A 10,525-nucleotide genomic window follows, 5' to 3' on the forward strand; every position below is an offset into this window, starting at 1 on the left:
TTTTTATTATATAAAATCAAACCTGTTTTTGCTTTGTCGTTATAAGGTATTGTCTTTAGATTGATAAGGGGAAAAACATTTTTTAATCAATTTTAGAATAAGGCTGTAACATAACAGAAAGTGAAAAAAGTCAAGGGGTCTGAATACTTTCCGAATGCGCTGTTAGAGTCGGGCTCACATGGCTGCAGATGGGTTTAAAATTAGCTCAGATTATGTCTCTGTCTGGATCAGGTCTCCACTAGTAATCCATATATACTATAATACAACTTTTTTAATCTCCTCAAGGTACAATTTATAGGGCATCATTTACAGCAGGGGTTTTCAAACGACGGTCTGCGTACTGCAGGTGGTCCACAATTTATCAATCCATTTTTTTAAGTTACTTATTTTAAGGAATTTTACATTACTTTTCACAATGCAAATGTTTAATAATAATAATAATAAATAATAGGCATTTTATTTGTTACATTCACTGCCCAAATTGTCCAAATTTGGATATTTGATTTAAAAATATATAATCTACTGGTGGTTCTCAAATGTTTTTGACAGTGATTCGGTGGTCCCCAGAATGGAAAAGGTTGGGAACCACTGATCTAGAGTACATGGGCCATCTATAAAGAACTTCCCAGGTCCAAACCTTAACTGAACCACTAAAGGTAAAGAGACCCCAGTCCATTAGGTAAAGTTGCGATTCGCAGCAGTAGTTCTTTCCACAGATCACACAGTTTAAACCCCACGACAACTCAGCCATATTAACATTCTTCAGACCAGATATTTTAAAACTGCCCAATTTATCATTAGAACATTTCAATTAAAATGAAAGGCCCAAACTTATTGAGCAAATCAATCTATATGCCAGCTGGGGATAGTTGAGAATGTAAAGTCAATAACCGAAGCCTACTCCATAATCATTAATCTGATCAGCTAAGTGAGGGATGCATCCCTCTACATGAGTGGTGAGTGTCGCAGCTAACGTCCTCCCCCTCATCGTTTCACTTCAATCAATTACCCAGTCAGGATGGATCAGTCTTCCACACTGCATTACCCTGTTTGGGGAACGCCTCTGCCAGGCCTGGGCTTTTTTTGGCAGAGAGAGGGAGGAGAAAACTAAGGGAGAAAGTAAAGGGAGAGGGATGGAAGGATGGGGGGGTGAGGAATGAGAATAACCTCCATCACACCCTCATTAATCACCAGTGGGGTACCTTGGAAACACTGGCTCCCTCCCACTCGTTCTCTCTTTATCAATCTCTCCCTCTCTCTCTTTCTCTCTCACTCTCATTTCCTCTTCATAAACACTCTCTCTTCCTACTTGTTCTCATCCCTGAAAATCTTCAATTTTGCCTGCTACAGTTTGGGTTGGTCAGACTGGCTACCCCCCACAATTACAGTGTCACCCTAACCCTAGCCAACTGGGCAGACAGAGAGAGATGTGGTCCTATCAGGTCTTACCTGACCATCAAGACTGTTGGGATTGTTCAGGAAGGTGCTACTGTGACATCCTCCTACTTTCTCCCATCTCTCTCTCTCTCTCTCTCTCTCTCTTCTCCTCTCTTGGGGGATGTTGTGTATGCATGGGTACAGGACGTGCTAGTGCACAACAGGGAGCTGCCACTACAGTCAGCTGACTACTCGGCAGGAACGTGTACCAGAAGTCACATGACACACTGAATGAGCTGAAGGGCACATACACACACATGCTTGCACACACCCACTTTCTATAACTGAACAAATGAGCTCCAAAGGGTTGTACTTTAAGGAAAGAGCAGCTGATTTCCACCTGAGGCCCACAATTCCACACATATCCCCTCAGCTACACTGGAGGGGCAAGTGTCCTCAAACCATGACTGGGTGACTGATCAGGACATAGCTCTGCCCTCTAAGGCTTCCAATGGGGGTAACAGCATAGTCGTAAGAGATATCTGCTTCCGATGCCGTTCTAATGACATGAATAGAGAGAGAATTTAAAAAGTGAGAAACCTAAGGAAATAGGAATGTGAGGAAAACAATATGCAGGAGCAATATCCTCTTATTCTATCCTCATCTTCATCATCAGATATTCTTCCTATCGTAACACCTTTAAGGGATTATAAAGCAGTGGCACCTGTGTTTTCCTCCTCCACCTGTGTTGAGCTATTCTCTCAGATGACTCTGCTCAGTGCTGTGACTGTAACTTTTGATGTGTCTGCAGTATGCTGTGTGAGTCTGGAGTCTGGGGCGGGTTCTGCGTCACACAGCTGACTGTAATGACTGCACCACTGCAGCCCACATCCTCTCTATTCTTCGATTCCTATTGTTATCGGAATCACAGAAATAGAATTGAATAGCCCCAACTAAACTTTGTGTAGGCATTATACCATAGCAACTGGAAATGCCCATGCAGAGTGTCAGCCTATATGTAAGTACATACACATGCATTGTACTAACCACTAGTTTTCTTTAGCCATTAGACATGTTCTTACCCATGTAATGTAAAGTGGGACTCGAAGCTTTGAACTTTTCATACTGAAGTCAGTCTTATTTAATAGAAAGACTCCAGTCCCCATAGAGTATACTTCTAATAATATTTCTGGACGGATATAAAAGGAAATTACACATTGGGGGATCAATGACGTAATACATCACACAGCAGGCAGAGATCCAAAAGATAATTTCCAGGGAGAAAAACAACCTAGATGAACCTGGATCTCCCATAGTACTTCCTGCCTAAGCATAATTCCGGTCCTAATTTAATCAGGCATTCACTAAGGGCGGTCTCATGCGGTCCTGTGTGGGACTAACTGTGTTGTGGTTCTGTGACAGTGACAGCATTCAGCGAGCAGAGGTTTCCATGGGGCCCCAAACTCATTCCAAAGACCTTTTTCATGACGTTAGTTTAAAAAGGGTTTATATTGACCTATAGCCATAGGGATGAGTCACTGTCAGCACTAGCAGCAGTGTGACATGGACCATAGGCCTGATTAACTGAGTGGATTTTAATGCCCTGTGATTCATCATCATGAATACCCACTCTCACATAGATATTAGTTCTGTATGCAGACAGTGTGCTGGCATCCTTGTTATTCCATGGACCCTGCACCTGGAGTTTGATGGATGTTCATGTTTTAAATTGTGATTAATCAATATCACAATATACTTCATACGTTCTTAGAAAAAAGGGTTCCAAAAGGGTTCTTCGGCTTCCCGATAGGATAACCAGGTAGAACTCTTTTGGGTTCCATGTAGAACCATCTGGGGAATGGGTTCTACATGGAACCCAATAAGGTTGTACCTGGAACCAGAAGGGTTCTACCTGGAACCAAAAATGGTTCTTCAATTGGTTCTCCTATGGGGACAGCCTAATAACAATTTTAGGTTCTAGATAGCACCTTTTTCTGAGTGTACTCAAACCGGACAGTTGGCTGCTTTGCGTGATGTATTGTTGTCTCTACCTTCTTGCTCTTTGTGTTGTTGTCTGTGCCCAATAATGTTTTGTGCTGCTACCATGTTGTTGTCATGTTGTGTTGCTACCATGATGTGTTGTTGTCTTAGGTCTCTCTTTATGTAATGTTGTGTTGTCTCTCTTGTCGTGATGTATTTTGTCATATATTTTTATTACATTTTATTTTACATTTTTAATCCCAGCCCCCGTCCTCGGAGGAGGCCTTTTGCCTTTCGGTGGGCCATCAATGTAAATAAGAATTTGTTCTTAACTGACTTGTGAAATAAAATTATTTTAAAAAACATCTGAAGGACCTACAGTTGAAGTCGGAAGTTTACATACACCTTAGCCAAGTACATTTAAACTCAGTTTTTCACAATTCCTGACATTTAATCCTAGTAAAAAATACCTGTCTTAGGTCAGTTAGGATCACCACGTTATTTTAAGAAAGTGAAATGTCAGAATACTAGTAGAGAGAATTACTTATTTCAGCTTTTATTTCTTTCATCACAATCCCAGTGGGTGAGAAGTTTACATACACTCAATTAGTATTTGGTAGAAATGCCTTTAAATTGTTTAACTTGAGTCCAAAAGCTTCCCATAATAAGTTGGGTGAATTTTGGCCCATTCCTCCTGGCAGAGCTGGTGTAACTGAATCAGGTTTGTAAGCCTCCTTGCTCGCACGCACTTTTTGAGTTCTGCCCACAAATTTTCTATAGGATTGAGGTCAGGGCTTTGTGATGGCCACTACAATATCTTGACTTTGTTGTCCTTAAGCCATTTTGCCACAACTTTGGAAGTATGCTTGGGGTCATTGTCCATATGGAAGACCCATTTGCGACCAAGCTTTAACTTCCTGACTGATGTCTTGAGATGTTGCTTCAATATATCCACATAATTTTCCTCCCTCATGATGCCATCTATTCTGTGATGTGCACCAGTCCCTCTTGCAGCAAAGCACCCCCACAACATGATGCTGCCACCCCCGTGCTTCACGGTTGGGATGGTGTTCTTCGGCTTGCAAGCATCACCCTTTTTCCTCCAAACATAACGATGGTCATTATGGCTAAACAGTTCTATTTTTGTTTCATCAGACTAGAGGACATTTCTCCAAAAAGTACGATTTTTGGCACCATGTGCATTTGCAAACCGTAGTCAGGCTTTTTTTATGGCGGTTTTGGAGCAGTGGCTTCTTCCTTGCTGAGAGGCCTTTCAGGTTATGTCGATATAGGACTCGTTTTACTTTTGTACCTGTTTCCTCCAGCATCTTCACAAGGTCTTTTGCTGTTGTTCTGGGATTGATTTGCACTTTTCGCACCAAAGTACGTTCATCTCTAGGAGGCAGAATGCGTCTCCTTCCTGAGCAGTATGATGGCTGCGTGGTCCCATGGTGTTTATACTTACGTACTATTGTTTGTACAGATGAACGTGGTACCTTCAGGCGTTTGGAAATTGCTCCCAATGATGAACCAGACTTGTGGAGGTCTTGGCTGATTTCTTTTGATTTTCCCATGATGTCAAGCAAAGAGGCACTGAGTTTGAAAGTAGGCCTTGAAATACATCCACAGGTACACCCCCAATTGATTCTAATGATGTCAATTAGCCTATCAGAAGCTTCTAAAGCCATGACATAATTTTCTGGAATTTTCCAAGCTGTTTAAAGGCACAGTCAACTTAGTGTATGTAAACTTCTGACCCACTGGAATTGTAATACAGTGAATTATAAGTGAAATAATCTGTCTGTAAACAATTGTTGGAAAGTAGATGTAGATGGCAAGTCGGTAGATGTCCTAACCGACTTGCCAAACTATAGTTTGTCAACAAGAAATTTGTGGAGTAGATGAAAAACTAGTTTTAATGACTCCAACCTAAGTGTATGTTAACTTCAGACTTCAACTGTATATGGCAAAAACACACAGTGAAGGTTGCATAGAATTAATAATATTTTTTGTATATTGTACTGTAGGAATGGAAAACTTGACAGGAAGAAAACAAACACAGAACACTCTAAAACATGTGTGTGTGTAGGAGGGGACAGGGGTGTTCTGAAATTATTCTGTTTGATTGACATGCCTGTGCTGTAGGTCCTACCAGAGACCTGCCTCTTACAGTGTTCATTGGCATGTGTGTGGTCCTTTACAATCTGATGGGGCAAGCATGTTCCATTACATCATGAACACATTAGCATGGCATGGCTTCTCAACATCTGGTTTGTGGTCTCTCCCGTAACTCGATCCATATCTCTCCATCATTTACTATCCTATCGACTGCAGGAGTGCAAGGTCGAGCCACAGCCATTAATAACTGTCTTGTCATGCTACATTACATTATTAATCAGCTCAGTGATACCTCTGAGAACACACGCACACACAGTATCCTCTGTCAGGTGTGTAACCCTCCAGCGTTACATTAGCCACAACATGGTCATAGAGCCGCCCCTTTCTTTCAAAGCACAGAACGGTGAGCACACAGATTCAGTAACCAACAGTGACCCAAGCAGGAATTGAACCCACAACCGTGGTGTTGCCAGCACCAATCACTAACCCACTGAACCATCTGAGCCACGGCCAACTCAGATTCACATAGGCAATACAGATGCAGATAACTACAGTACAATGCTGCAGGAGGCAGAGCATTCAGGATCTCTGTGTCTTTTTCCACCCACCACTCTTCCAGAATCAGCCGTTTCTGTGGCGACAGAGCTGGGGGGAGAAGGGGAGGGGGTCGGAAGAAGGGGGGTCGATTCTGTGAAAGTGGAGAGACGACACTTCAATTACAGTGGGAGAGAGATGGAGGGGTGGAAGGAGGGGGGATAAAGGGATGTGAAAGGGTCAGTAGGGAGCTTACGCATCTCTCTGCATCTCTCAACATCTCTCAGATAGACAGACAGGAGTGGCAGAGGCTGTGGCAGAGGCTGTGGCAGAGGCTTGGCAGAGGCTGTGGCAGAGGCTGTGGCAGAGGCTTTGGCAGAGGCTTTGGCAGAGGCTGTGGCAGAGGCTGTGGCATTCCCAGCGTATTATCCAGACGCTGCCTTTTCTCTGAAATCTGCAGTTGTCCTTGTTCTACTAATGAACCAAATAACATTCTCCACCATTTCCGCTCAGTTTATTCCTCTATGCTTCTACAGTAACTGATGTAAGAAACAGAAATGGCCTCAATCGATGTCTTCACACACTAAAATGGAGGAATTTCACACTGAATTGATGGTCTATTAAAAACAAACCCCAAAACAGCCAGAGCCTACCAATAGCAATAGACAGTACCTAACAGAAAAATCTGCAGCAGAAACCTCCCAGAAGCATCTACAAGTGGTTAGTACTAACACATTAGACATCGCCACTGAACCCTTTCCCCATGCTGGCTTAGAAAGCCATTTATATGGCTTAGAAAGCAGAAATAGGCGGCAGTTATCAACTGTGTCACGGGCAAGATTACTGCAGTATAGTTCTCCATGCTCCACCCCTGCCCACACAGCTCAGTCCATATGGATGGATCAGCCTTCATACAGTACCGAGGAGATGATCTAGCAGTCACCCTGAGAACCAGAGGACAGCTATACAGATACTGAGTTATACAGTTGACAGGCTGGCTGGACAGCTGTAAGGTACAGTAGCCTAGCTATGTGGATATTTGCATTCTGTCAGCTGGTCGGTGGTTTAAATCAGAGCAGCTGAAAAGACACTTGTGTCTTCATGTTTCATTGCTCCTGAGCTAAGTCAGATAACAGTAATGTTGCTGCTGCTGTGTTCATCCACCCACCCACCCACTCTCTCTCTCTCTCTCTCTCTCGCTCTTTCTCACTGCCTCTTTCTTTCTCTCTCACTGGAACGCACAAACCCAGGCACAGGCACAGGCACGAGCACACACACGGGCACGTGCACGCACACACACACACAGATAGGTTGTAAGAGAGATATAGCTCGATACATTCAAAAAGTAAACAGGATACACAAACAGAGAGACACACACAAACATAAACATAGCACCCACACACACACCCATTGTCTGTGGCAGTTCATAATGGATACACCCTAAAAATGGTATCAGACTCATAAAACTTTCTACACTTTCCTTTGGTAAGTGTCAGCATTAAACCATCAGCATTAAACCTGTTCAGTCTTATTATAAACACTTCTGTGTTACATCTTTCTGAGTCATCTAACACACCAAGAAACTAAGCCGTCACATTCTCTCACCCAAGACTAATGAAAACAATACCAAAGATCAATTCATGAAGTTTTACGAGCACATTAAGCTGTGAACCAAAACACACCATACAAGTATTTCCCTCTCTGTCTTTCGTTCTCTCCCTCAATTCAGTGGATACATATGTTTTATTGCCAAAACAGTTCACTACTGCAAATTGAAATCTCTCTCGCCCTCTCTCTCTGACTACAGACTACAGAAAAGCAGCAGACAGACTCACCTCTGTAATTATCTGTCTGTGGCTGCAGGGTTCCGCAGCTGTAGCTTTAGAGAGGTGGTGGACAGGAGGAACTCTCTCTTTTCACTCACAGTGTTGTCATGGCAGTGGTGTGGCAGAGGTACAGTACTGTTCACAGCTTACAGCTCACTGCTCTGTCTGTCTGTAGATCACTGAGAAAAACACCAGCTCAGCTCAGCTCAGCTCAGCCCCTGGCTCTGACTCTGACTGCAACGCAGCAGCAGCAGCAGACAGATGAGAGGCACGACTGGAGCCTGCAAGCTCTGTCACCAGCTCAAGTCTCCCTCCCTCACTCTGTTTTTCTTTCTCTTTCTCTCTTTATTTCTCCTCCAGGCGTGGTGTCTCTCCTCAAGGCTGCTCAGAGGTAAAGGGAGAAGAATACTACAACAGATCAGCACATTCAGGTTGGGTTGGCTTCCTTCACATGCATGGCATGTGTGTTATGAACTTTCTGTGAGCGCTAATGAGAGTTAGGCAAGCAGGCTCTCACTGAGAGATAGACTGATAGAAAGCTACTCCCACCTCTACCCCCCCTCCTCTTCTCATCATCTCTCCAGCCTGTTAGAGAGTGAGTCATCGTCTCTGAGCCAATCACAACGCGGCGAACTGCCTATGATTAAAATCACAAGGGTACTAACCAGGGCCGAGGCTCCACCACTGCTATCATGAGAAGGGGATGAAACAAGGAGGGAAAGAGAGGAGGATAAAACAAGCAGAGACAAGGAAGGGGAAAGTCTGAGAGAACTTTTACATACTTGTCGATTTCATGGGCGGGGAGGCAGTGGACTCTGGTCATATGGTGAGGTAGTCAGTGAATGACAGCTGCATTCCTCTTTGAAACTGTGTCACAGTAGTCTGTCAGGGAAAGGGTTTCTCCTCTGATGCATAATTACATCAGGCACAGAAAGTGAAGGGGAATGCAGAGTCCACTGGTGGATTTGACATCTTCTTGATAATAACCTATTTTTTCCTGTTGGGTTGCGCCTGATTGAATAGGGGAGATAAATTAACCTGCTGGGCAGAATCAGGGAATTCTAGGGCTGATTCTCCTTATTCTGAAGTGCTGCTGATTGCAAACCCTTTACAACTGACCACTTCTGTAGGATTATGATGACATTCATTCAACCAACCTGCCACCATCGACACCAGGGGTCTCCAATTACATTCAGCCGTGGGCCGATTTTCCTTGAGCGGATGGTCGGGGGGGGGGGTAGGAGCATAGTTAAAAATAATTTGTACACTGCAAATTGACTGCAAGAATCCCGAACACATATAGTATTTGGCAAAACATAATTATTTCAAACCTTGATTACATTTGAATATGATCACATATGCCTCTCTATTTATTATTGGGAATACTTGGGAACAGGTTACCTAAATTAAAATCACTTTGAGCTAATTTCCTGGTGATGTTATAGTCTCTCACGTCCAATATTGAAAATTATTATATATATACTCTACCGGTCAAAAGTTTTAGAACACCTACTCGTTCAAGGGTTTTTCTTTATTTTTACTATTTTCTACATTATAGAGTAATAGTGAAGACATCAAAACTATTAAGTAATTCATATGGAATCATGTAGTAACCAAAAAAGTTTTAACTTCTCTAGGGTAGGAGGCAGCATTTTCACGTTTGGATGAAAAGCATACCCAAATTCACCTGCCAGTTACTCATCCCCAGGCGATAAGATATGCATATTATTAGTAGATTTGGATAGAAAACACTCTGAAGTTTCTAAAACTGTTTGAATCATGTCTGTGAGTATAACAGAACTTATTTAGCAGGCGAAACCCCGAGGACAAACCATTCAGATTTTTCTTTTTTGAGGTCACTGTCTTTTCAACGAGGTTTCATTGGGAAACCAGATTTCTAAGCGAATTGCTTGCAGTTCCTGCGGCTTCCACTAGATGTCAACAGTCATGAGAAATAGGCTGAGGTTATTCCTTTGTGTAATGAAGAAATACGGCCATCTTGAAGTCGAGGCACTCCAGGTGTCCTGGACATGCGCTTCAATCAAACAGAAGGCATCCTACATATCGTTTTAATCCTGTATTGAACACATATCATCCCTGCTTCAATTTTATCGATTATTAACGTTAAAAAATACCTAAAGTTGTATTACAAAAGTAGTTTGACATTTTTTGGCAAAGTTTACAGGTAACCTTTGAGATATTTTGTCGTCACGTTTGAGCAAGTTGGAACCAATGTTTTTCTGGATCAAACGCGCCAAATAAATGGACATTTTGGATATATATCGACGGAATTCATCTAACAGAAGGACTATTTGTGATGTTTATGGGACATATTGGAGTGCCAACAACAGAAGCTCGTCAAAGGTAAGGCATGAATTATATTTTTATTTCTGCGTTTTGTGTTGCGCCTGCTGGGTTGAAATGTTTTCTCTCTTTTGTTTACTATGGTGCTATGCTCAGATAATAGCATCGTATGCTTTCGCTGAAAAGCCTTTTTGAATTCTGACATGTTGGCTGGATTCACAACCAGTGTAGCTTTAATTTGGTATCTTTCATGTGTGATTTAATGAAAGTTTGATTTTATAGTAATTTTCATAGTAATTTATTTTTATTTGGCGCTCTGCATTTTCTCAGGCTTTTTGCCAAGTGATACAGTAGCGTCTTGCCTAAACTCAGATTTTTGGATATAA

The 10,525-nt window shown here is 42.5% G+C and overlaps 1 protein-coding gene across 2 annotated transcripts in view; it reads right to left on the reverse strand.

Annotated features, from left to right (window-relative positions):
- The window catches only part of LOC139542851 (prickle-like protein 2), a 68,164-nt gene extending 59,801 nt beyond the window's left edge, over positions 1-8,363 (reverse strand). For both annotated transcript variants that reach the window (XM_071348764.1, XM_071348763.1), the window contains exon 1: positions 7,845-8,363. The gene's annotated coding sequence lies outside the window, so the exon portion shown is untranslated. The remainder of the gene's footprint in view (positions 1-7,844) is intronic.
- Between the last annotated feature and the right edge of the window lie 2,162 nt (positions 8,364-10,525).

Source organism: Salvelinus alpinus, chromosome 17 (genome assembly GCF_045679555.1).
Source record: "Salvelinus alpinus chromosome 17, SLU_Salpinus.1, whole genome shotgun sequence".
Classification (NCBI taxonomy): Eukaryota; Metazoa; Chordata; class Actinopteri; order Salmoniformes; family Salmonidae; genus Salvelinus; species Salvelinus alpinus.